Source organism: Plectropomus leopardus, chromosome 11 (genome assembly GCF_026936395.1).
Source record: "Plectropomus leopardus strain MGB_pleo_1.0 chromosome 11, ASM2693639v1, whole genome shotgun sequence".
NCBI classification, from domain to species: domain Eukaryota; kingdom Metazoa; phylum Chordata; class Actinopteri; order Perciformes; family Serranidae; genus Plectropomus; species Plectropomus leopardus.
The window spans coordinates 14225507-14253501 of NC_142186.1; the positions used below are offsets into that span (position 1 = coordinate 14225507).

General features: G+C 41.7%; 1 long non-coding RNA gene and 1 pseudogene across 1 annotated transcript in view; one reads left to right on the top strand and one right to left on the bottom strand.

Annotated features, from left to right (window-relative positions):
- Positions 1–27941, bottom strand: LOC148188219 (uncharacterized; annotated as a pseudogene).
- Positions 1–27995, top strand: part of LOC148188218 (uncharacterized) — a 161305-nt gene that overhangs the window by 36778 nt on the left and 96532 nt on the right. The gene's annotated exons all lie outside the window — the stretch shown is intronic.

Consider the following 27995-nt stretch of genomic DNA (forward strand, 5'->3'; position numbering starts at 1 on the left):
TGGCTTTTGAAAAGTCATATTTATTTTGCAAGTGCGGTAGATAGTGAATCAAAAATATTAAAGAAGTCAAAGAAGCTGGGAAGCTTTGTGAATATGGCCTTTGGTCGATTGATTGATTGGTTGGTCGATATTCTCTCATCCAGCCAAATTCTCATTGGCCGGACAATCACTGGTGTTACTTAAATAAGGCCATGTGTCCACAAAGTGTTTCTTTTCCCAACTGAAAACACCAGTTGTTGTATAATGCTTCTATTTGTCCTCTCTGATGGTTTATCTTTGTTGTATTTGCCCCACCCTCTGTGATTGGATGGGTTTATTTTACTAAGTATTCAAAAAAACTCATCAGCTCAAGGCTAAATTACAAAGTCAGGGATTTCATGTTCCCAATCTGAGTTTACTAACCCTAGAGCCCTGTGACAGGAAAAACAGACAGACAGACAAACAAACAAAAAAGGCTTTGGTTGACACATAACGCTCCTACATAGAGTAAACTCACTGCACTGTGGAAATTTAGTTAATCTGGAGATAAGGTGCAGATTTGTTTCCCCCATCGACCAACAGATTGGTTGAAGAGAGGGTTGAAATTCAGTTGACCAAGATTTTCTTTGGTTGATTACAGCCCTAGTTTTCTGATTTGTAGAGAAAGGGGAACTATCTAAACTTATTGAAACACACTTCATAAAATTCATGATTATTAATGCCTTCTGTACATTTTGAGAGTGAAAATTATTTATTTGTTTTTTTCTATATTGTTTCAGTTTCTCTCCAATGTGTTGCTATATGGATGTGTAGGTTACTCTGTATATTGATGGTTGCCTACTGTGGCCAAAAGCAATTAAATAAAATCAGGAAGGATAAATAAATTATATGGTTGTGTTACATTTTGACTGTGCCAAGTTCACTCTTTCCCTTGGTAAGAATCAAACAATTCTGCAGTGTTAAGATTGGGCGCTTTGGGTGCAGTGTGGTGATCTTTTGTTTTTGATTCTTACCTTTATTTGATTTTTGATCCTGCACCGGTAGAAGTCCTTTGGATGTGTGTGTCCTCCTACCATGTTTACTCTTTCCCTTAGCCTACAGTCTTAGTGCTAACTTAATGTGCACTAATGTTCATTCACTTAAGTAGACAAAGAGTAAAAGGGGGAAAGTGAGAACCTCAAACAACTGTGCAACATCACTGTTATTGATCCAGGTGCAGTATTGATACTGTAAAGCAACAAAGCCTATTGTGGCTTAAAAATGTGTTAAATTGACATCACTTTAACTTTGCTATAATGGTCAATTGACCGTTAATGTTAATATTGAAGAAAAAGAAGCAGAAACATGCAGAGATTAGCTATAAAATATGTGAACATTAATATGAGGAATTGTTTCATCCTCAGTAGCACACATATTCAATGAACTCATCTAGTTCTACCCCAGTGACTTCCACCTCACACAGTGTAAGGTATTCTTCTCTTCCAGGAATTACAATGTTGATATACTGGCCTTCCATTCCATTGCAGTGAAAGGTTTCAGAGCCCCCCGGTGGGATAGACAAGATAACAGCACACCTAAAGATAGAGAAGAAAAAGCAGAGTTATGGGTAAAAATGTGTCACGAGGCAAAAATGACGCATAGAACTGACCAGTAGTTGTAATTACAGAGTGACACTGTAGACTGGATTTAAGCATCTGATTATGGCGCCTCATTGTGTGACATTGGTTACTCTCTGTCCACAATGAATCTATCAAATGTGGCACTCCGTCACATCATGTAAACAAAGCACTAACTTATCAGCTGTACACTCAGAGAGATAACTACTGAAAAGTTGGAAGAGTACTTCCCTATTATTCATATTCACAACAACACAATTGCAGGTAACTTAAAAATCTTATTGCTGTAGCCACCATACTATATATATCACCATCTCCACATAGTAGCCTTTTGGTAGGATTCTTGGTAGGATCTACTCTGTGCGGCTTGACGTACAACTTCATAATTGAGTGGAATATGTGCTTATAAATATGAAAATACAGCACTCATTTCAGCAGGCAGCAATATGTCTTAAGGCCCAGTTAAGGCTGGACTATTTATATGCAGAAAGAATGTACTAGTTAAAATTATTTCTGTTAGAGAAAACTTGTAGTGTAATTCAAATTGCACTAATTTTACTGTTAAGATGTTTTGTTGGACTGCTAGATTTGGGTTGGGTTTTGAGGTTTGTTACTGTAACAGAGAGTGACTTGAATTTAACATTGTTTTATCTATTTTGCTGTTGGATTGCTAAATGTAGATTGCTGTACATTCCTTTTACTTGAGTGGAACAAGCTCCTGCATTAATTTATTTTTGAGAGACTTTATATCTGACTCTAAAACACAGATTAAATTAAATATATGCCAATACTAATATGATCCGATATGTCCATTAAAGGCTATTGACCGATAATATTGGTGAACCGTTATATATATGTTGGGCTCTAGAATATATGGAATACTGAGAAACATTTCAGTCGTAATGCTTTGTATATTTATAATCGATAAGACTTTAAAATTCTTGTGCAGACCTTGCTATCTCCCACTCTGAACAACCAGCTGCATTAAATCATGATGTGATGGAGAAAAGAGAAGGTTTTGTGGGTGATTCCTCATGTCAACCCTGTGGATCAGATGTTCATTTTCCACTACAGAACTTTAAACATGATCAACAGCAATAAAATACGACCAGGACTTCTGACAAAATTTTAGCTCAAAACAGCGCACTGTATCACAGTGTGTCACAGAGCTTCACTTGGCAGTTAGGACAGTGCAATAGTATACAGTGCAATCAAACTAATTGAGCCGATGGTGCTCACTTATATCACATCCAGTTAGAGCGCAGTGATAGCTATTGATGATGCTATTACTGTTACAAATGTAGGTTGCTGTTAGGGAAATATGTAGATATCAAGTGCATACATTTCCTGTTAAGTACAGTAGCAAAATATAAATTCAACTCCAACATATGTCACAAGGTGCTCTTACATGGGATTAAGGTTGCCATTATCATAAAGGGAATTGCCAATGTGGATCTCAGCACGATCAAGCCGATTGTGGCAGCAGTCTTTCCTGTTGGTGATGGTGACAGTGTTGATCTTATATGGCTTTAAGAGGTCCAGTCTCCACCACGGTCTTAAATCTTTGTCTGTGTGGGAACAGGAGTTTTCTCCATAGATGCTTGCACGATTTCCATCAATGGCCCTTTCAGGGACACCATGCCACCCCAGGGAGGACTGAGTCACTTTTCCACCTCTGGCGATATTGGTAGCTGCACAGAGTTACAACACTTGTTATTAACAGTAGTTTGAGGAAGGCACAGAAGTGATCCATGTATTGATCTGACCAAAGCCACCAAAGAAGAGGCAGGCAGCATAATGTTGAAGAGATTATGTGGTAAAAATCACCAGTTGCAGCTGGCTGGCCAGTGACTTCCACCTCACACAGCGTCAGGTATTCTTTTTTTCCAGGAATCGAAATGGTTATGTACCGGCCTTCCATTCCATTACACTGTAAGGTTTCGGAGGCCCCAGCTCCAACAGACTTGATGACCGCACATCTGATAAAAAAAATGAAAAGCAGAATTATGAGTGAAAGTATGTTACTGATTGAAACCTCTTCAAAGAACTCATCAGTATATGCAGTTATATACTGATGATGCTATTTCTGTGAGTGAAATATGGATTTCTGCTCGAGAATTATGTAGATATCCAGTGCAGTGATTTCATGTAACTCACACAATTAATGTATAAATTCAACCGTAATATATGACAGAAATTACTCTTACATGGGATTAGCGTTGCCATTGTCATGAAGGGAATTTCCGACGCGGATCTCAGCACCATTGAGCCTATTGTGGCAGCAGTCTTTCCTGTTGGTGACTGTGACAGTGTTGATCTTGTATGGCTTTTGGAGGTCCAGTCTCCACCATGGTTTGTGATCCTTTTGTGTGTGGGAACAGGAGTTTTCTCCATAGATGCTTGCACGATTTCCATCAATGGCCCTTTCAGGGACACCATGCCACCCCAGGGAGGACTGAGTCACTTTTCCACCTCTGGCGATATTGGTAGCTGCACAGAGTTACAACGCTTGTTATTAACAGTAGTTTGAGGAAGGCACAGAAGTGATCCATGTATTGATCTGACCAAAGCCACCAAAGAAGAGGCAGGCAGCATAATGTTGAAGAGATTATGTGGTAAAATCACCAGTTGCAGCTGGCTGGCCAGTGACTTCCACCTCACACAGCGTCAGGTATTCTTTTTTTCCAGGAATCGAAATGGTTATGTACCGGCCTTCCATTCCATTACACTGTAAGGTTTCGGAGGCCCCAGCTCCAACAGACTTGATGACCGCACATCTGATAAAAAATGAAAAGCAGAATTATGAGTGAAAGTATGTTACTGATTGAAACCTCTTCAAAGAACTCATCAGTATATGCCGTTATATACTGATGATGCTATTTCTGTGAGTGAAATATGGATTTCTGCTCGAGAATTATGTAGATATCCAGTGCAGTGATTTCATGTAACTCACACAATTAATGTATAAATTCAACCGTAATATATGACAGAAATTACTCTTACATGGGATTAGCGTTGCCATTGTCATGAAGGGAATTTCCGACGCGGATCTCAGCACCATTGAGCCTATTGTGGCAGCAGTCTTTCCTGTTGGTGACTGTGACAGTGTTGATCTTGTATGGCTTTTGGAGGTCCAGTCTCCACCATGGTTTGTGATCATTTTGTGTGTGGGAACAGGAGTTTTCTCCATAGATGCTTGCACGATTTCCATCAATGGCCCTTTCAGGGACACCATGCCACCCCAGGGAGGACTGAGTCACTTTTCCACCTCTGGCGATATTGGTAGCTGCACAGAGTTACAACACTTGTTATTAACAGTAGTTTGAGGAAGGCACAGAAGTGATCCATGTATTGATCTGACCAAAGCCACCAAAGAAGAGGCAGGCAGCATAATGTTGAAGAGATTATGTGGTAAAAATCACCAGTTGCAGCTGGCTGGCCAGTGACTTCCACCTCACACAGCGTCAGGTATTCTTTTTTTCCAGGAATCGAAATGGTTATGTACCGGCCTTCCATTCCATTACACTGTAAGGTTTCGGAGGCCCCAGCTCCAACAGACTTGATGACCGCACATCTGATAAAAAAAAATGAAAAGCAGAATTATGAGTGAAAGTATGTTACTGATTGAAACCTCTTCAAAGAACTCATCAGTATATGCAGTTATATACTGATGATGCTATTTCTGTGAGTGAAATATGGATTTCTGCTCGAGAATTATGTAGATATCCAGTGCAGTGATTTCAAGTAACTCACACAATTAATGTATAAATTCAACCGTAATATATGACAGAAATTACTCTTACATGGGATTAGCGTTGCCATTGTCATGAAGGGAATTTCCGACGCGGATCTCAGCACCATTGAGCCTATTGTGGCAGCAGTCTTTCCTGTTGGTGACTGTGACAGTGTTGATCTTGTATGGCTTTTGGAGGTCCAGTCTCCACCATGGTTTGTGATCCTTTTGTGTGGGAACAGGAGTTTTCTCCATAGATGCTTGCACGATTTCCATCAATGGCCCTTTCAGGGACACCATGCCACCCCAGGGAGGACTGAGTCACTTTTCCACCTCTGGCGATATTGGTAGCTGCACAGAGTTACAACGCTTGTTATTAACAGTAGTTTGAGGAAGGCACAGAAGTGATCCATGTATTGATCTGACCAAAGCCACCAAAGAAGAGGCAGGCAGCATAATGTTGAAGAGATTATGTGGTAAAAATCACCAGTTGCAGCTGGCTGGCCAGTGACTTCCACCTCACACAGCGTCAGGTATTCTTTTTTGCCAGGAATCGAAATGGTTATGTACCGGCCTTCCATTCCATTACACTGTAAGGTTTCGGAGGCCCCAGCTCCAACAGACTTGATGACCGCGCATCTGATAAAAAAATGAAAAGCAGAATTATGAGTGAAAGTATGTTACTGATTGAAACCTCTTCAAAGAACTCATCAGTATATGCAGTTATATACTGATGATGCTATTTCTGTGAGTGAAATATGGATTTCTGCTCGAGAATTATGTAGATATCCAGTGCAGTGATTTCATGTAACTCACACAATTAATGTATAAATTCAACCGTAATATATGACAGAAATTACTCTTACATGGGATTAGCGTTGCCATTGTCATGAAGGGAATTTCCGACGCGGATCTCAGCACCATTGAGCCTATTGTGGCAGCAGTCTTTCCTGTTGGTGACTGTGACAGTGTTGATCTTGTATGGCTTTTGGAGGTCCAGTCTCCACCATGGTTTGTGATCCTTTTGTGTGGGAACAGGAGTTTTCTCCATAGATGCTTGCACGATTTCCATCAATGGCCCTTTCAGGGACACCATGCCACCCCAGGGAGGACTGAGTCACTTTTCCACCTCTGGCGATATTGGTAGCTGCACAGAGTTACAACGCTTGTTATTAACAGTAGTTTGAGGAAGGCACAGAAGTGATCCATGTATTGATCTGACCAAAGCCACCAAAGAAGAGGCAGGCAGCATAATGTTGAAGAGATTATGTGGTAAAATCACCAGTTGCAGCTGGCTGGCCAGTGACTTCCACCTCACACAGCGTCAGGTATTCTTTTTTTCCAGGAATCGAAATGGTTATGTACCGGCCTTCCATTCCATTACACTGTAAGGTTTCGGAGGCCCCAGCTCCAACAGACTTGATGACCGCACATCTGATAAAAAAATGAAAAGCAGAATTATGAGTGAAAGTATGTTACTGATTGAAACCTCTTCAAAGAACTCATCAGTATATGCAGTTATATACTGATGATGCTATTTCTGTGAGTGAAATATGGATTTCTGCTCGAGAATTATGTAGATATCCAGTGCAGTGATTTCAAGTAACTCACACAATTAATGTATAAATTCAACCGTAATATATGACAGAAATTACTCTTACATGGGATTAGCGTTGCCATTGTCATGAAGGGAATTTCCGGCGGATCTCAGCACCATTGAGCCTATTGTGGCAGCAGTCTTTCCTGTTGGTGACTGTGACAGTGTTGATCTTGTATGGCTTTTGGAGGTCCAGTCTCCACCATGGTTTGTGATCCTTTTGTGTGTGGGAACAGGAGTTTTCTCCATAGATGCTTGCACGATTTCCATCAATGGCCCTTTCAGGGACACCATGCCACCAGGGAGGACTGAGTCACTTTTCCACCTCTGGCGATATTGGTAGCTGCACAGAGTTACAACGCTTGTTATTAACAGTAGTTTGAGGAAGGCACAGAAGTGATCCATGTATTGATCTGACCAAAGCCACCAAAGAAGAGGCAGGCAGCATAATGTTGAAGAGATTATGTGGTAAAATCACCAGTTGCAGCTGGCTGGCCAGTGACTTCCACCTCACACAGCGTCAGGTATTCTTTTTCCAGGAATCGAAATGGTTATGTACCGGCCTTCCATTCCATTACACTGTAAGGTTTCGGAGGCCCCAGCTCCAACAGACTTGATGACCGCGCATCTGATAAAAAAAATGAAAAGCAGAATTATGAGTGAAAGTATGTTACTGATTGAAACCTCTTCAAAGAACTCATCAGTATATGCAGTTATATACTGATGATGCTATTTCTGTGAGTGAAATATGGATTTCTGCTCGAGAATTATGTAGATATCCAGTGCAGTGATTTCATGTAACTCACACAATTAATGTATAAATTCAACCGTAATATATGACAGAAATTACTCTTACATGGGATTAGCGTTGCCATTGTCATGAAGGGAATTTCCGACGCGGATCTCAGCACCATTGAGCCTATTGTGGCAGCAGTCTTTCCTGTTGGTGACTGTGACAGTGTTGATCTTGTATGGCTTTTGGAGGTCCAGTCTCCACCATGGTTTGTGATCCTTTTGTGTGTGGGAACAGGAGTTTTCTCCATAGATGCTTGCACGATTTCCATCAATGGCCCTTTCAGGGACACCATGCCACCAGGGAGGACTGAGTCACTTTTCCACCTCTGGCGATATTGGTAGCTGCACAGAGTTACAACACTTGTTATTAACAGTAGTTTGAGGAAGGCACAGAAGTGATCCATGTATTGATCTGACCAAAGCCACCAAAGAAGAGGCAGGCAGCATAATGTTGAAGAGATTATGTGGTAAAAATCACCAGTTGCAGCTGGCTGGCCAGTGACTTCCACCTCACACAGCGTCAGGTATTCTTTTTTTCCAGGAATCGAAATGGTTATGTACCGGCCTTCCATTCCATTACACTGTAAGGTTTCGGAGGCCCCAGCTCCAACAGACTTGATGACCGCGCATCTGATAAAAAATGAAAAGCAGAATTATGAGTGAAAGTATGTTACTGATTGAAACCTCTTCAAAGAACTCATCAGTATATGCAGTTATATACTGATGATGCTATTTCTGTGAGTGAAATATGGATTTCTGCTCGAGAATTATGTAGATATCCAGTGCAGTGATTTCAAGTAACTCACACAATTAATGTATAAATTCAACCGTAATATATGACAGAAATTACTCTTACATGGGATTAGCGTTGCCATTGTCATGAAGGGAATTTCCGACGCGGATCTCAGCACCATTGAGCCTATTGTGGCAGCAGTCTTTCCTGTTGGTGACTGTGACAGTGTTGATCTTGTATGGCTTTTGGAGGTCCAGTCTCCACCATGGTTTGTGATCCTTTTGTGTGTGGGAACAGGAGTTTTCTCCATAGATGCTTGCACGATTTCCATCAATGGCCCTTTCAGGGACACCATGCCACCCCAGGGAGGACTGAGTCACTTTTCCACCTCTGGCGATATTGGTAGCTGCACAGAGTTACAACACTTGTTATTAACAGTAGTTTGAGGAAGGCACAGAAGTGATCCATGTATTGATCTGACCAAAGCCACCAAAGAAGAGGCAGGCAGCATAATGTTGAAGAGATTATGTGGTAAAAATCACCAGTTGCAGCTGGCTGGCCAGTGACTTCCACCTCACACAGCGTCAGGTATTCTTTTTTCCAGGAATCGAAATGGTTATGTACCCGCCTTCCATTACCTTACACTGTAAGGTTTCGGAGGCCCCAGCTCCAACAGACTTGATGACCGCACATCTGATAAAAAAAATGAAAAGCAGAATTATGAGTGAAAGTATGTTACTGATTGAAACCTCTTCAAAGAACTCATCAGTATATGCCGTTATATACTGATGATGCTATTTCTGTGAGTGAAATATGGATTTCTGCTCGAGAATTATGTAGATATCCAGTGCAGTGATTTCATGTAACTCACACAATTAATGTATAAATTCAACCGTAATATATGACAGAAATTACTCTTACATGGGATTAAGCGTTGCCATTGTCATGAAGGGAATTTCCGACGCGGATCTCAGCACCATTGAGCCTATTGTGGCAGCAGTCTTTCCTGTTGGTGACTGTGACAGTGTTGATCTTGTATGGCTTTTGGAGGTCCAGTCTCCACCATGGTTTGTGATCCTTTTGTGTGTGGGAACAGGAGTTTTCTCCATAGATGCTTGCACGATTTCCATCAATGGCCCTTTCAGGGACACCATGCCACCCCAGGGAGGACTGAGTCACTTTTCCACCTCTGGCGATATTGGTAGCTGCACAGAGTTACAACACTTGTTATTAACAGTAGTTTGAGGAAGGCACAGAAGTGATCCATGTATTGATCTGACCAAAGCCACCAAAGAAGAGGCAGGCAGCATAATGTTGAAGAGATTATGTGGTAAAAATCACCAGTTGCAGCTGGCTGGCCAGTGACTTCCACCTCACACAGCGTCAGGTATTCTTTTTTTCCAGGAATCGAAATGGTTATGTACCGGCCTTCCATTCCATTACACTGTAAGGTTTCGGAGGCCCCAGCTCCAACAGACTTGATGACCGCGCATCTGATAAAAAAATGAAAAGCAGAATTATGAGTGAAAGTATGTTACTGATTGAAACCTCTTCAAAGAACTCATCAGTATATGCAGTTATATACTGATGATGCTATTTCTGTGAGTGAAATATGGATTTCTGCTCGAGAATTATGTAGATATCCAGTGCAGTGATTTCATGTAACTCACACAATTAATGTATAAATTCAACCGTAATATATGACAGAAATTACTCTTACATGGGATTAAGCGTTGCCATTGTCATGAAGGGAATTTCCGACGCGGATCTCAGCACCATTGAGCCTATTGTGGCAGCAGTCTTTCCTGTTGGTGACTGTGACAGTGTTGATCTTGTATGGCTTTTGGAGGTCCAGTCTCCACCATGGTTTGTGATCCTTTTGTGTGTGGGAACAGGAGTTTTCTCCATAGATGCTTGCACGATTTCCATCAATGGCCCTTTCAGGGACACCATGCCACCCCAGGGAGGACTGAGTCACTTTTCCACCTCTGGCGATATTGGTAGCTGCACAGAGTTACAACACTTGTTATTAACAGTAGTTTGAGGAAGGCACAGAAGTGATCCATGTATTGATCTGACCAAAGCCACCAAAGAAGAGGCAGGCAGCATAATGTTGAAGAGATTATGTGGTAAAAATCGCCAGTTGCAGCTGGCTGGCCAGTGACTTCCACCTCACACAGCGTCAGGTATTCTTTTTTTCCAGGAATCGAAATGGTTATGTACCGGCCTTCCATTCCATTACACTGTAAGGTTTCGGAGGCCCCAGCTCCAACAGACTTGATGACCGCGCATCTGATAAAAAAAATGAAAAGCAGAATTATGAGTGAAAGTATGTTACTGATTGAAACCTCTTCAAAGAACTCATCAGTATATGCAGTTATATACTGATGATGCTATTTCTGTGAGTGAAATATGGATTTCTGCTCGAGAATTATGTAGATATCCAGTGCAGTGATTTCATGTAACTCACACAATTAATGTATAAATTCAACCGTAATATATGACAGAAATTACTCTTACATGGGATTAGCGTTGCCATTGTCATGAAGGGAATTTCCGACGCGGATCTCAGCACCATTGAGCCTATTGTGGCAGCAGTCTTTCCTGTTGGTGACTGTGACAGTGTTGATCTTGTATGGCTTTTGGAGGTCCAGTCTCCACCATGGTTTGTGATCCTTTTGTGTGTGGGAACAGGAGTTTTCTCCATAGATGCTTGCACGATTTCCATCAATGGCCCTTTCAGGGACAACATGCCACCAGGGAGGACTGAGTCACTTTTCCACCTCTGGCGATATTGGTAGCTGCACAGAGTTACAACACTTGTTATTAACAGTAGTTTGAGGAAGGCACAGAAGTGATCCATGTATTGATCTGACCAAAGCCACCAAAGAAGAGGCAGGCAGCATAATGTTGAAGAGATTATGTGGTAAAATCACCAGTTGCAGCTGGCTGGCCAGTGACTTCCACCTCACACAGCGTCAGGTATTCTTTTTCCAGGAATCGAAATGGTTATGTACCGGCCTTCCATTCCATTACACTGTAAGGTTTCGGAGGCCCCAGCTCCAACAGACTTGATGACCGCGCATCTGATAAAAAAAATGAAAAGCAGAATTATGAGTGAAAGTATGTTACTGATTGAAACCTCTTCAAAGAACTCATCAGTATATGCCGTTATATACTGATGATGCTATTTCTGTGAGTGAAATATGGATTTCTGCTCGAGAATTATGTAGATATCCAGTGCAGTGATTTCATGTAACTCACACAATTAATGTATAAATTCAACCGTAATATATGACAGAAATTACTCTTACATGGGATTAGCGTTGCCATTGTCATGAAGGGAATTTCCGACGCGGATCTCAGCACCATTGAGCCTATTGTGGCAGCAGTCTTTCCTGTTGGTGACTGTGACAGTGTTGATCTTGTATGGCTTTTGGAGGTCCAGTCTCCACCATGGTTTGTGATCCTTTTGTGTGTGGGAACAGGAGTTTTCTCCATAGATGCTTGCACGATTTCCATCAATGGCCCTTTCAGGGACACCATGCCACCAGGGAGGACTGAGTCACTTTTCCACCTCTGGCGATATTGGTAGCTGCACAGAGTTACAACGCTTGTTATTAACAGTAGTTTGAGGAAGGCACAGAAGTGATCCATGTATTGATCTGACCAAAGCCACCAAAGAAGAGGCAGGCAGCATAATGTTGAAGAGATTATGTGGTAAAAATCACCAGTTGCAGCTGGCTGGCCAGTGACTTCCACCTCACACAGCGTCAGGTATTCTTTTTTTCCAGGAATCGAAATGGTTATGTACCGGCCTTCCATTCCATTACACTGTAAGGTTTCGGAGGCCCCAGCTCCAACAGACTTGATGACCGCGCATCTGATAAAAAAAATGAAAAGCAGAATTATGAGTGAAAGTATGTTACTGATTGAAACCTCTTCAAAGAACTCATCAGTATATGCCGTTATATACTGATGATGCTATTTCTGTGAGTGAAATATGGATTTCTGCTCGAGAATTATGTAGATATCCAGTGCAGTGATTTCATGTAACTCACACAATTAATGTATAAATTCAACCGTAATATATGACAGAAATTACTCTTACATGGGATTAAGCGTTGCCATTGTCATGAAGGGAATTTCCACGCGGATCTCAGCACCATTGAGCCTATTGTGGCAGCAGTCTTTCCTGTTGGTGACTGTGACAGTGTTGATCTTGTATGGCTTTTGGAGGTCCAGTCTCCACCATGGTTTGTGATCATTTTGTGTGTGGGAACAGGAGTTTTCTCCATAGATGCTTGCACGATTTCCATCAATGGCCCTTTCAGGGACACCATGCCACCCCAGGGAGGACTGAGTCACTTTTCCACCTCTGGCGATATTGGTAGCTGCACAGAGTTACAACACTTGTTATTAACAGTAGTTTGAGGAAGGCACAGAAGTGATCCATGTATTGATCTGACCAAAGCCACCAAAGAAGAGGCAGGCAGCATAATGTTGAAGAGATTATGTGGTAAAAATCACCAGTTGCAGCTGGCTGGCCAGTGACTTCCACCTCACACAGCGTCAGGTATTCTTTTTTTCCAGGAATCGAAATGGTTATGTACCGGCCTTCCATTCCATTACACTGTAAGGTTTCGGAGGCCCCAGCTCCAACAGACTTGATGACCGCGCATCTGATAAAAAAATGAAAAGCAGAATTATGAGTGAAAGTATGTTACTGATTGAAACCTCTTCAAAGAACTCATCAGTATATGCAGTTATATACTGATGATGCTATTTCTGTGAGTGAAATATGGATTTCTGCTCGAGAATTATGTAGATATCCAGTGCAGTGATTTCATGTAACTCACACAATTAATGTATAAATTCAACCGTAATATATGACAGAAATTACTCTTACATGGGATTAGCGTTGCCATTGTCATGAAGGGAATTTCCGACGCGGATCTCAGCACCATTGAGCCTATTGTGGCAGCAGTCTTTCCTGTTGGTGACTGTGACAGTGTTGATCTTGTATGGCTTTTGGAGGTCCAGTCTCCACCATGGTTTGTGATCCTTTTGTGTGTGGGAACAGGAGTTTTCTCCATAGATGCTTGCACGATTTCCATCAATGGCCCTTTCAGGGACACCATGCCACCCCAGGGAGGACTGAGTCACTTTTCCACCTCTGGCGATATTGGTAGCTGCACAGAGTTACAACACTTGTTATTAACAGTAGTTTGAGGAAGGCACAGAAGTGATCCATGTATTGATCTGACCAAAGCCACCAAAGAAGAGGCAGGCAGCATAATGTTGAAGAGATTATGTGGTAAAAATCACCAGTTGCAGCTGGCTGGCCAGTGACTTCCACCTCACACAGCGTCAGGTATTCTTTTTTCCAGGAATCGAAATGGTTATGTACCGGCCTTCCATTCCATTACACTGTAAGGTTTGGAGGCCCCAGCTCCAACAGACTTGATGACCGCACATCTGATAAAAAAAATGAAAAGCAGAATTATGAGTGAAAGTATGTTACTGATTGAAACCTCTTCAAAGAACTCATCAGTATATGCAGTTATATACTGATGATGCTATTTCTGTGAGTGAAATATGGATTTCTGCTCGAGAATTATGTAGATATCCAGTGCAGTGATTTCATGTAACTCACACAATTAATGTATAAATTCAACCGTAATATATGACAGAAATTACTCTTACATGGGATTAGCGTTGCCATTGTCATGAAGGGAATTTCCGACGCGGATCTCAGCACCATTGAGCCTATTGTGGCAGCAGTCTTTCCTGTTGGTGACTGTGACAGTGTTGATCTTGTATGGCTTTTGGAGGTCCAGTCTCCACCATGGTTTGTGATCATTTTGTGTGTGGGAACAGGAGTTTTCTCCATAGATGCTTGCACGATTTCCATCAATGGCCCTTTCAGGGACACCATGCCACCCCAGGGAGGACTGAGTCACTTTTCCACCTCTGGCGATATTGGTAGCTGCACAGAGTTACAACACTTGTTATTAACAGTAGTTTGAGGAAGGCACAGAAGTGATCCATGTATTGATCTGACCAAAGCCACCAAAGAAGAGGCAGGCAGCATAATGTTGAAGAGATTATGTGGTAAAATCACCAGTTGCAGCTGGCTGGCCAGTGACTTCCACCTCACACAGCGTCAGGTATTCTTTTTTTCCAGGAATCGAAATGGTTATGTACCGGCCTTCCATTCCATTACACTGTAAGGTTTCGGAGGCCCCAGCTCCAACAGACTTGATGACCGCACATCTGATAAAAAAAATGAAAAGCAGAATTATGAGTGAAAGTATGTTACTGATTGAAACCTCTTCAAAGAACTCATCAGTATATGCAGTTATATACTGATGATGCTATTTCTGTGAGTGAAATATGGATTTCTGCTCGAGAATTATGTAGATATCCAGTGCAGTGATTTCATGTAACTCACACAATTAATGTATAAATTCAACCGTAATATATGACAGAAATTACTCTTACATGGGATTAGCGTTGCCATTGTCATGAAGGGAATTTCCGACGCGGATCTCAGCACCATTGAGCCTATTGTGGCAGCAGTCTTTCCTGTTGGTGACTGTGACAGTGTTGATCTTGTATGGCTTTTGGAGGTCCAGTCTCCACCATGGTTTGTGATCCTTTTGTGTGTGGGAACAGGAGTTTTCTCCATAGATGCTTGCACGATTTCCATCAATGGCCCTTTCAGGGACACCATGCCACCCCAGGGAGGACTGAGTCACTTTTCCACCTCTGGCGATATTGGTAGCTGCACAGAGTTACAACGCTTGTTATTAACAGTAGTTTGAGGAAGGCACAGAAGTGATCCATGTATTGATCTGACCAAAGCCACCAAAGAAGAGGCAGGCAGCATAATGTTGAAGAGATTATGTGGTAAAAATCACCAGTTGCAGCTGGCTGGCCAGTGACTTCCACCTCACACAGCGTCAGGTATTCTTTTTTTCCAGGAATCGAAATGGTTATGTACCGGCCTTCCATTCCATTACACTGTAAGGTTTCGGAGGCCCCAGCTCCAACAGACTTGATGACCGCAAGATCTGATAAAAAAAAAATGAAAAGCAGAATTATGAGTGAAAGTATGTTACTGATTGAAACCTCTTCAAAGAACTCATCAGTATATGCAGTTATATACTGATGATGCTATTTCTGTGAGTGAAATATGGATTTCTGCTCGAGAATTATGTAGATATCCAGTGCAGTGATTTCAAGTAACTCACACAATTAATGTATAAATTCAACCGTAATATATGACAGAAATTACTCTTACATGGGATTAGCGTTGCCATTGTCATGAAGGGAATTTCCGACGCGGATCTCAGCACCATTGAGCCTATTGTGGCAGCAGTCTTTCCTGTTGGTGACTGTGACAGTGTTGATCTTGTATGGCTTTTGGAGGTCCAGTCTCCACCATGGTTTGTGATCCTTTTGTGTGGGAACAGGAGTTTTCTCCATAGATGCTTGCACGATTTCCATCAATGGCCCTTTCAGGGACACCATGCCACCCAGGGAGGACTGAGTCACTTTTCCACCTCTGGCGATATTGGTAGCTGCACAGAGTTACAACGCTTGTTATTAACAGTAGTTTGAGGAAGGCACAGAAGTGATCCATGTATTGATCTGACCAAAGCCACCAAAGAAGAGGCAGGCAGCATAATGTTGAAGAGATTATGTGGTAAAATCACCAGTGGCAGCTGGCTGGCCAGTGACTTCCACCTCACACAGCGTCAGGTATTCTTTTTTTCCAGGAATCGAAATGGTTATGTACCGGCCTTCCATTCCATTACACTGTAAGGTTTCGGAGGCCCCAGCTCCAACAGACTTGATGACCGCACATCTGATAAAAAAAATGAAAAGCAGAATTATGAGTGAAAGTATGTTACTGATTGAAACCTCTTCAAAGAACTCATCAGTATATGCAGTTATATACTGATGATGCTATTTCTGTGAGTGAAATATGGATTTCTGCTCGAGAATTATGTAGATATCCAGTGCAGTGATTTCATGTAACTCACACAATTAATGTATAAATTCAACCGTAATATATGACAGAAATTACTCTTACATGGGATTAAGCGTTGCCATTGTCATGAAGGGAATTTCCGACGCGGATCTCAGCACCATTGAGCCTATTGTGGCAGCAGTCTTTCCTGTTGGTGACTGTGACAGTGTTGATCTTGTATGGCTTTTGGAGGTCCAGTCTCCACCATGGTTTGTGATCATTTTGTGTGTGGGAACAGGAGTTTTCTCCATAGATGCTTGCACGATTTCCATCAATGGCCCTTTCAGGGACACCATGCCACCCCAGGGAGGACTGAGTCACTTTTCCACCTCTGGCGATATTGGTAGCTGCACAGAGTTACAACACTTGTTATTAACAGTAGTTTGAGGAAGGCACAGAAGTGATCCATGTATTGATCTGACCAAAGCCACCAAAGAAGAGGCAGGCAGCATAATGTTGAAGAGATTATGTGGTAAAATCACCAGTTGCAGCTGGCTGGCCAGTGACTTCCACCTCACACAGCGTCAGGTATTCTTTTTTTCCAGGAATCGAAATGGTTATGTACCGGCCTTCCATTCCATTACACTGTAAGGTTTCGGAGGCCCCAGCTCCAACAGACTTGATGACCGCACATCTGATAAAAAAATGAAAAGCAGAATTATGAGTGAAAGTATGTTACTGATTGAAACCTCTTCAAAGAACTCATCAGTATATGCCGTTATATACTGATGATGCTATTTCTGTGAGTGAAATATGGATTTCTGCTCGAGAATTATGTAGATATCCAGTGCAGTGATTTCATGTAACTCACACAATTAATGTATAAATTCAACCGTAATATATGACAGAAATTACTCTTACATGGGATTAAGCGTTGCCATTGTCATGAAGGGAATTTCCGACGCGGATCTCAGCACCATTGAGCCTATTGTGGCAGCAGTCTTTCCTGTTGGTGACTGTGACAGTGTTGATCTTGTATGGCTTTTGGAGGTCCAGTCTCCACCATGGTTTGTGATCCTTTTGTGTGTGGGAACAGGAGTTTTCTCCATAGATGCTTGCACGATTTCCATCAATGGCCCTTTCAGGGACACCATGCCACCCCAGGGAGGACTGAGTCACTTTTCCACCTCTGGCGATATTGGTAGCTGCACAGAGTTACAACGCTTGTTATTAACAGTAGTTTGAGGAAGGCACAGAAGTGATCCATGTATTGATCTGACCAAAGCCACCAAAGAAGAGGCAGGCAGCATAATGTTGAAGAGATTATGTGGTAAAAATCACCAGTTGCAGCTGGCTGGCCAGTGACTTCCACCTCACACAGCGTCAGGTATTCTTTTTTTCCAGGAATCGAAATGGTTATGTACCGGCCTTCCATTCCATTACACTGTAAGGTTTCGGAGGCCCCAGCTCCAACAGACTTGATGACCGCACATCTGATAAAAAAAATGAAAAGCAGAATTATGAGTGAAAGTATGTTACTGATTGAAACCTCTTCAAAGAACTCATCAGTATATGCAGTTATATACTGATGATGCTATTTCTGTGAGTGAAATATGGATTTCTGCTCGAGAATTATGTAGATATCCAGTGCAGTGATTTCATGTAACTCACACAATTAATGTATAAATTCAACCGTAATATATGACAGAAATTACTCTTACATGGGATTAGCGTTGCCATTGTCATGAAGGGAATTTCCGGCGGATCTCAGCACCATTGAGCCTATTGTGGCAGCAGTCTTTCCTGTTGGTGACTGTGACAGTGTTGATCTTGTATGGCTTTTGGAGGTCCAGTCTCCACCATGGTTTGTGATCCTTTTGTGTGTGGGAACAGGAGTTTTCTCCATAGATGCTTGCACGATTTCCATCAATGGCCCTTTCAGGGACACCATGCCACCCCAGGGAGGACTGAGTCACTTTTCCACCTCTGGCGATATTGGTAGCTGCACAGAGTTACAACACTTGTTATTAACAGTAGTTTGAGGAAGGCACAGAAGTGATCCATGTATTGATCTGACCAAAGCCACCAAAGAAGAGGCAGGCAGCATAATGTTGAAGAGATTATGTGGTAAAAATCACCAGTTGCAGCTGGCTGGCCAGTGACTTCCACCTCACACAGCGTCAGGTATTCTTTTTTTCCAGGAATCGAAATGGTTATGTACCGGCCTTCCATTCCATTACACTGTAAGGTTTCGGAGGCCCCAGCTCCAACAGACTTGATGACCGCACATCTGATAAAAAAAAATGAAAAGCAGAATTATGAGTGAAAGTATGTTACTGATTGAAACCTCTTCAAAGAACTCATCAGTATATGCAGTTATATACTGATGATGCTATTTCTGTGAGTGAAATATGGATTTCTGCTCGAGAATTATGTAGATATCCAGTGCAGTGATTTCATGTAACTCACACAATTAATGTATAAATTCAACCGTAATATATGACAGAAATTACTCTTACATGGGATTAGCGTTGCCATTGTCATGAAGGGAATTTCCGACGCGGATCTCAGCACCATTGAGCCTATTGTGGCAGCAGTCTTTCCTGTTGGTGACTGTGACAGTGTTGATCTTGTATGGCTTTTGGAGGTCCAGTCTCCACCATGGTTTGTGATCATTTTGTGTGTGGGAACAGGAGTTTTCTCCATAGATGCTTGCACGATTTCCATCAATGGCCCTTTCAGGGACACCATGCCACCCCAGGGAGGACTGAGTCACTTTTCCACCTCTGGCGATATTGGTAGCTGCACAGAGTTACAACACTTGTTATTAACAGTAGTTTGAGGAAGGCACAGAAGTGATCCATGTATTGATCTGACCAAAGCCACCAAAGAAGAGGCAGGCAGCATAATGTTGAAGAGATTATGTGGTAAAAATCACCAGTTGCAGCTGGCTGGCCAGTGACTTCCACCTCACACAGCGTCAGGTATTCTTTTTTTCCAGGAATCGAAATGGTTATGTACCGGCCTTCCATTCCATTACACTGTAAGGTTTCGGAGGCCCCAGCTCCAACAGACTTGATGACCGCACATCTGATAAAAAAAATGAAAAGCAGAATTATGAGTGAAAGTATGTTACTGATTGAAACCTCTTCAAAGAACTCATCAGTATATGCCGTTATATACTGATGATGCTATTTCTGTGAGTGAAATATGGATTTCTGCTCGAGAATTATGTAGATATCCAGTGCAGTGATTTCATGTAACTCACACAATTAATGTATAAATTCAACCGTAATATATGACAGAAATTACTCTTACATGGGATTAGCGTTGCCATTGTCATGAAGGGAATTTCCGACGCGGATCTCAGCACCATTGAGCCTATTGTGGCAGCAGTCTTTCCTGTTGGTGACTGTGACAGTGTTGATCTTGTATGGCTTTTGGAGGTCCAGTCTCCACCATGGTTTGTGATCCTTTTGTGTGTGGGAACAGGAGTTTTCTCCATAGATGCTTGCACGATTTCCATCAATGGCCCTTTCAGGGACACCAGGCCACCCAGGGAGGACTGAGTCACTTTTCCACCTCTGGCGATATTGGTAGCTGCACAGAGTTACAACGCTTGTTATTAACAGTAGTTTGAGGAAGGCACAGAAGTGATCCATGTATTGATCTGACCAAAGCCACCAAAGAAGAGGCAGGCAGCATAATGTTGAAGAGATTATGTGGTAAAATCACCAGTTGCAGCTGGCTGGCCAGTGACTTCCACCTCACACAGCGTCAGGTATTCTTTTTTCCAGGAATCGAAATGGTTATGTACCGGCCTTCCATTCCATTACACTGTAAGGTTTCGAGGCCCCAGCTCCAACAGACTTGATGACCGCACATCTGATAAAAAAATGAAAAGCAGAATTATGAGTGAAAGTATGTTACTGATTGAAACCTCTTCAAAGAACTCATCAGTATATGCAGTTATATACTGATGATGCTATTTCTGTGAGTGAAATATGGATTTCTGCTCGAGAATTATGTAGATATCCAGTGCAGTGATTTCAAGTAACTCACACAATTAATGTATAAATTCAACCGTAATATATGACAGAAATTACTCTTACATGGGATTAGCGTTGCCATTGTCATGAAGGGAATTTCCGACGCGGATCTCAGCACCATTGAGCCTATTGTGGCAGCAGTCTTTCCTGTTGGTGACTGTGACAGTGTTGATCTTGTATGGCTTTTGGAGGTCCAGTCTCCACCATGGTTTGTGATCCTTTTGTGTGTGGGAACAGGAGTTTTCTCCATAGATGCTTGCACGATTTCCATCAATGGCCCTTTCAGGGACACCATGCCACCCCAGGGAGGACTGAGTCACTTTTCCACCTCTGGCGATATTGGTAGCTGCACAGAGTTACAACGCTTGTTATTAACAGTAGTTTGAGGAAGGCACAGAAGTGATCCATGTATTGATCTGACCAAAGCCACCAAAGAAGAGGCAGGCAGCATAATGTTGAAGAGATTATGTGGTAAAAATCACCAGTTGCAGCTGGCTGGCCAGTGACTTCCACCTCACACAGCGTCAGGTATTCTTTTTTTCCAGGAATCGAAATGGTTATGTACCGGCCTTCCATTCCATTACACTGTAAGGTTTCGGAGGCCCCAGCTCCAACAGACTTGATGACCGCGCATCTGATAAAAAAAATGAAAAGCAGAATTATGAGTGAAAGTATGTTACTGATTGAAACCTCTTCAAAGAACTCATCAGTATATGCCGTTATATACTGATGATGCTATTTCTGTGAGTGAAATATGGATTTCTGCTCGAGAATTATGTAGATATCCAGTGCAGTGATTTCATGTAACTCACACAATTAATGTATAAATTCAACCGTAATATATGACAGAAATTACTCTTACATGGGATTAGCGTTGCCATTGTCATGAAGGGAATTTCCGACGCGGATCTCAGCACCATTGAGCCTATTGTGGCAGCAGTCTTTCCTGTTGGTGACTGTGACAGTGTTGATCTTGTATGGCTTTTGGAGGTCCAGTCTCCACCATGGTTTGTGATCCTTTTGTGTGTGGGAACAGGAGTTTTCTCCATAGATGCTTGCACGATTTCCATCAATGGCCCTTTCAGGGACACCATGCCACCCCAGGGAGGACTGAGTCACTTTTCCACCTCTGGCGATATTGGTAGCTGCACAGAGTTACAACGCTTGTTATTAACAGTAGTTTGAGGAAGGCACAGAAGTGATCCATGTATTGATCTGACCAAAGCCACCAAAGAAGAGGCAGGCAGCATAATGTTGAAGAGATTATGTGGTAAAAATCACCAGTTGCAGCTGGCTGGCCAGTGACTTCCACCTCACACAGCGTCAGGTATTCTTTTTTTCCAGGAATCGAAATGGTTATGTACCGGCCTTCCATTCCATTACACTGTAAGGTTTCGGAGGCCCCAGCTCCAACAGACTTGATGACCGCACATCTGATAAAAAAAATGAAAAGCAGAATTATGAGTGAAAGTATGTTACTGATTGAAACCTCTTCAAAGAACTCATCAGTATATGCAGTTATATACTGATGATGCTATTTCTGTGAGTGAAATATGGATTTCTGCTCGAGAATTATGTAGATATCCAGTGCAGTGATTTCATGTAACTCACACAATTAATGTATAAATTCAACCGTAATATATGACAGAAATTACTCTTACATGGGATTAGCGTTGCCATTGTCATGAAGGGAATTTCCGACGCGGATCTCAGCACCATTGAGCCTATTGTGGCAGCAGTCTTTCCTGTTGGTGACTGTGACAGTGTTGATCTTGTATGGCTTTTGGAGGTCCAGTCTCCACCATGGTTTGTGATCATTTTGTGTGTGGGAACAGGAGTTTTCTCCATAGATGCTTGCACGATTTCCATCAATGGCCCTTTCAGGGACACCATGCCACCCCAGGGAGGACTGAGTCACTTTTCCACCTCTGGCGATATTGGTAGCTGCACAGAGTTACAACACTTGTTATTAACAGTAGTTTGAGGAAGGCACAGAAGTGATCCATGTATTGATCTGACCAAAGCCACCAAAGAAGAGGCAGGCAGCATAATGTTGAAGAGATTATGTGGTAAAAATCACCAGTTGCAGCTGGCTGGCCAGTGACTTCCACCTCACACAGCGTCAGGTATTCTTTTTTTCCAGGAATCGAAATGGTTATGTACCGCCTTCCATTCCATTACACTGTAAGGTTTCGGAGGCCCCAGCTCCAACAGACTTGATGACCGCACATCTGATAAAAAAATGAAAAGCAGAATTATGAGTGAAAGTATGTTACTGATTGAAACCTCTTCAAAGAACTCATCAGTATATGCAGTTATATACTGATGATGCTATTTCTGTGAGTGAAATATGGATTTCTGCTCGAGAATTATGTAGATATCCAGTGCAGTGATTTCATGTAACTCACACAATTAATGTATAAATTCAACCGTAATATATGACAGAAATTACTCTTACATGGGATTAGCGTTGCCATTGTCATGAAGGGAATTTCCGACGCGGATCTCAGCACCATTGAGCCTATTGTGGCAGCAGTCTTTCCTGTTGGTGACTGTGACAGTGTTGATCTTGTATGGCTTTTGGAGGTCCAGTCTCCACCATGGTTTGTGATCCTTTTGTGTGTGGGAACAGGAGTTTTCTCCATAGATGCTTGCACGATTTCCATCAATGGCCCTTTCAGGGACACCATGCCACCCCAGGGAGGACTGAGTCACTTTTCCACCTCTGGCGATATTGGTAGCTGCACAGAGTTACAACACTTGTTATTAACAGTAGTTTGAGGAAGGCACAGAAGTGATCCATGTATTGATCTGACCAAAGCCACCAAAGAAGAGGCAGGCAGCATAATGTTGAAGAGATTATGTGGTAAAAATCACCAGTTGCAGCTGGCTGGCCAGTGACTTCCACCTCACACAGCGTCAGGTATTCTTTTTTTCCAGGAATCGAAATGGTTATGTACCGGCCTTCCATTCCATTACACTGTAAGGTTTCGGAGGCCCCAGCTCCAACAGACTTGATGACCGCACATCTGATAAAAAAAATGAAAAGCAGAATTATGAGTGAAAGTATGTTACTGATTGAAACCTCTTCAAAGAACTCATCAGTATATGCAGTTATATACTGATGATGCTATTTCTGTGAGTGAAATATGGATTTCTGCTCGAGAATTATGTAGATATCCAGTGCAGTGATTTCAAGTAACTCACACAATTAATGTATAAATTCAACCGTAATATATGACAGAAATTACTCTTACATGGGATTAGCGTTGCCATTGTCATGAAGGGAATTTCCGACGCGGATCTCAGCACCATTGAGCCTATTGTGGCAGCAGTCTTTCCTGTTGGTGACTGTGACAGTGTTGATCTTGTATGGCTTTTGGAGGTCCAGTCTCCACCATGGTTTGTGATCCTTTTGTGTGTGGGAACAGGAGTTTTCTCCATAGATGCTTGCACGATTTCCATCAATGGCCCTTTCAGGGACACCATGCCACCCCAGGGAGGACTGAGTCACTTTTCCACCTCTGGCGATATTGGTAGCTGCACAGAGTTACAACACTTGTTATCAATAATAGTTTTTGTTGGTATTGGAATTTTGTCACCAAATTTTTTCCATATTTCTATTAGTGGCACTTTCAGGGTTTCCTTGACATACCAGGGAAGACTTTGTCACTTTTCCAACTTTGATGATATTATGAGCTCAACAAAGTTATGAATAGTCTTAAACATGTATTACAAATTATAATTTATCGATTTTAAGGCGCAGATGTGTTGATCGCCTCCAGTAGGGCTGGTTGATAAAACCATAACGATAACTTTTTCTCAATTGAAACGAGAGGCTGCTGATCGAATATTGATAGAATGCATTCCAGCCATTTTGTTAACAAGCAACACAGCCAATAATAAAAAAATAGCTCTGCGGTGAACCAAATGCAGTGATGACTTTGACTCTAGAATACAGTGTGACAACTGAGTTGTTTGCGCTTCCTCAGTGTTTCATTTTTGCCGATTAAACAGCTGATGGTCCGACAACAGTGCAGTGAGAAACACAAACAGCTGGGCCTTGAAACAGTCAAATTTGCAGAGGTGGAAATTGCCCACTTAAGATGGAATTACTTTTTTTTAAAACAACAGCATGCATCACTCTGTGTCTCATCCTGCCGCTTGCGCTGTGTTCTCGTTACGATTACCAAGGGCAGATGTAATGTTTTGGGGGCCTGGGGCCACAGGCACATTACCTTGTTTTCATCCTTTCCCTATCTGGGAATGTTGGCAAGCTGTTGGCAGCTATAGGAGAAGTAGGCCTACTCAGAAGTTGTTTTTTTTCTGAGTAAAATAATTATTACCACAGACATTTCACAGAAGATTCACAGGAGCTCAAGTCACGCCGGATTTCCACCAGATCTGTGTGCTGTCCAGCTCCGCTCTGTCACGTCAGAGGGAGCAAATAGATTGTACTATAGTCTGTGTGTGAATTTCCACTGGCTCTGCTGCGTCGCGGATCGACTCCGTCTCAGCTCTGGCAAAAATAGGAGGCTTGTGGATCAGCTACGCAAGCCTCCTGTTTTTGCCGGACACCGGATCACACCGCGTAAATTTAGCCGAATTTAACAAGACAGAATAAAACACTCCATGTTTACATCTGATCGTGTCTCACTTTACTCCATCAATAGAACATCAAAATGAGCAGATCCAGGCCTGGAGTCAGGTTTTCAGAGGTCATTACCGGCAACACGGGAAAGAGAAGTTAAGTATGTAGATTGAAAACCATAAAATTATGTATGACACCACAAATCCTTTTATAAGGACAACCATGGAAAGGAAATGGTGAGGAGCAATTTATTGGGAGTTATGGGAGTGAATTGGCACCATGATAATTAATCCACAGACTGAATGGAGTTATTACTTTTTCTTCTGTGCTGATATTATGTGTGTGATTCTGTAATTACTGCGAGAACTCCTCGGTCATGTGCTGCGCCATGCTGGACTCAACGCAACCGGTGGGGATTGAAGGATGACGGAGCACGGAGCAAAACCGCAGCAGAGCCTTAACGCAACGCACATGCAACTGTTGGAAATCTGGGGTCAGAGTCCTGCAGTTAGGAGAGGTTGGCCTATTATCAGTACAATGTGTTTAAATTTACTGAAGTTTGTTGAAGATGGAGCTTTAGATTTTTCATATAATACTGGAAAGTTTCATAAATAATATTAAATCATGTGTTTATTTCACCCCATCACACCATGGTCACATGAAACTGTGTCAGTGTGAAGGCAAAACTATGAGGGCAAAAAACAAACCACAAAAAAAGAAAAAGCAGAAAGCAAAAAAATCGTTCATTAATCGTAATCAAAGTAAAATGTTCGATTATTTTTGGTATAAGGTTCAGACCTTTGCTGGGAGAAAATTTTAGTAGATGGGCTTCTTTGAATTTTAGTTGAATAGGTCCGCCAGTTGGTGATGTCTGTTCTACAGTATATTTGTCATGTTCAATGTCTGACAGAAAATAAATATTTAAACCAAAATGAACCATATGATACCTAAATATCTCACATAGGAGTAAAGGGAACCTTTACGCTAGACAGAAATAGTGATTTAATATATATTGAGATATATTTCGATGTCAACTGATATGAAAAAAATATTGTGGTAAGACTTTTTCCATATTGCCCAGCCCTAACCTCCAGATACATTCTTACTTAAAAAAAAAGCATGAAAAAATTGTAATATCTGTAATTTAATTGAAGTGATTAAAGGAATAACCTCACCTAAATGGCCACTTGTTTGTCCCAGAAAAGCCAACAGGACAAAAACCACAGCTGGAGTCATCATCCTGTGAAGCAAGTTTGCCCTTTTCAACTTTTCATAGCATCTTATCAAACCTTAATATAAAAGCCTATGCATACATTTGTACAGAGCATTTTAAAAATATATACATAATAGGCACATTATGTCTTAACACAAACTCACTTGAAGATCAAGACAGAAGCCACACCTGAACCTACATACAATTTCTACTACATACCGTCTCTATCTTTTCTCACACATTTCCAAATCTAGGTCGTGTTTGCTTTTCTTCTTGTTTTGACTATTAATAAATTAAGAGTATTTTCACACTGGGTCCATTTCAGGCCTCCAAGCAGTATCAGAGGGACGACTCAACATTTTTTTGGGATATGTTAACACTCCAAACAAAGTCAAACTTAGATCACCTCGGGAGGTTTGACTACATCTATCTGCCTGTCTTTCCATCCGTCTGTCCGTCCATCCATCTTCTTTTGAGTATAAGCTTTCATTTTATAAAGTTTGTAACTGTTTGTCTGTGTTTAGAGTATAGTCTTTCATTTTCTAAAATGTATAATAGGGGTTGGGACCCCAATTTTGGACACCACTGGACTAAAGTGTGCAATAGCACATAGTGTGTCATAAAGAATTTTTGACATAGTTTTTTGCCCTGCAGTGTGCCTGTGAAGCCTCATGCTTTCATGTGAGCTGAAAATTGGAGAAAACCCCTCACATTTCTGTGCGTTGTAGACTGTTGTAGTTTCATGACATCTGGACGTGAAGTACATTAACTGTCATGGATCAAACTCCTTATCCCCCTGAAGACGAGGTGGTCTGAGTTTGGTTCGCTCCAGAGGGGTCTAAGTTCGTTTGGGGTGTTCACATAGATACAAGAAGTGCTCAGTCATCGCTCTGAACCCGCTAGGAGGGCTGAAATGGACTTAATGTGAAAACACCCAAGTCAAATCCAAGTAGCAGTTCTTCCTTTCATCCTCCTTCTTAAATCTAAGTAATCTGTTTTCAATTGTTAGTGTGGAGTCCACTCTGCAAAAATTGAAATATGCATAGGCAGATTCTACATTATATTGTACATAAAATAATTCAGTGTTGTTGAGTGTTGTTTACTTTTTAATGTTGGTTTCTTCTTATTAGTTTAGTTAGGTACAGCTAGTATTTTTTAAAGACATATAAAAATATACATAGCAATCCCTCTCTCTTATCACATTTTTCTGTAAAAATGATCACATAGAGCATTTTCAGGCTAAACATTTAACTGACACAGCTTTAGATTTAACTTATCATAATAGACATCAAGAAATAGACATCACAGTCCCAAATATAATTAACATAAGTAGTGGTTACATGTACATATACATTAGTGTTACTTAATTATCAGTATATGTTGGTCCAATTGTGTACATGTTTCGCTATTTAACAGTAACCAAGCTATAATTTAAAATGGTACCTGATTTTGTTTGTCATGGACAAAAAAATTACATGTGGTAGAAAATAATAAAAGCATGATCAGTAATTCTACCGAAGACCTACCTATGAGCTCTCTTACCCCCTGGAAGCAGCTGTGATCTGCATGCATGCACAGACGGCAATTATTTTTATACTCACGCGTGGAACTTGACAGAGGACTGTTTGATTAACTATAACACTGTTCAAACAAGTATTGTTTTAGTATCCTCTTCAAAGGCTAATTCACCTGTCACACTATATGGACTCTT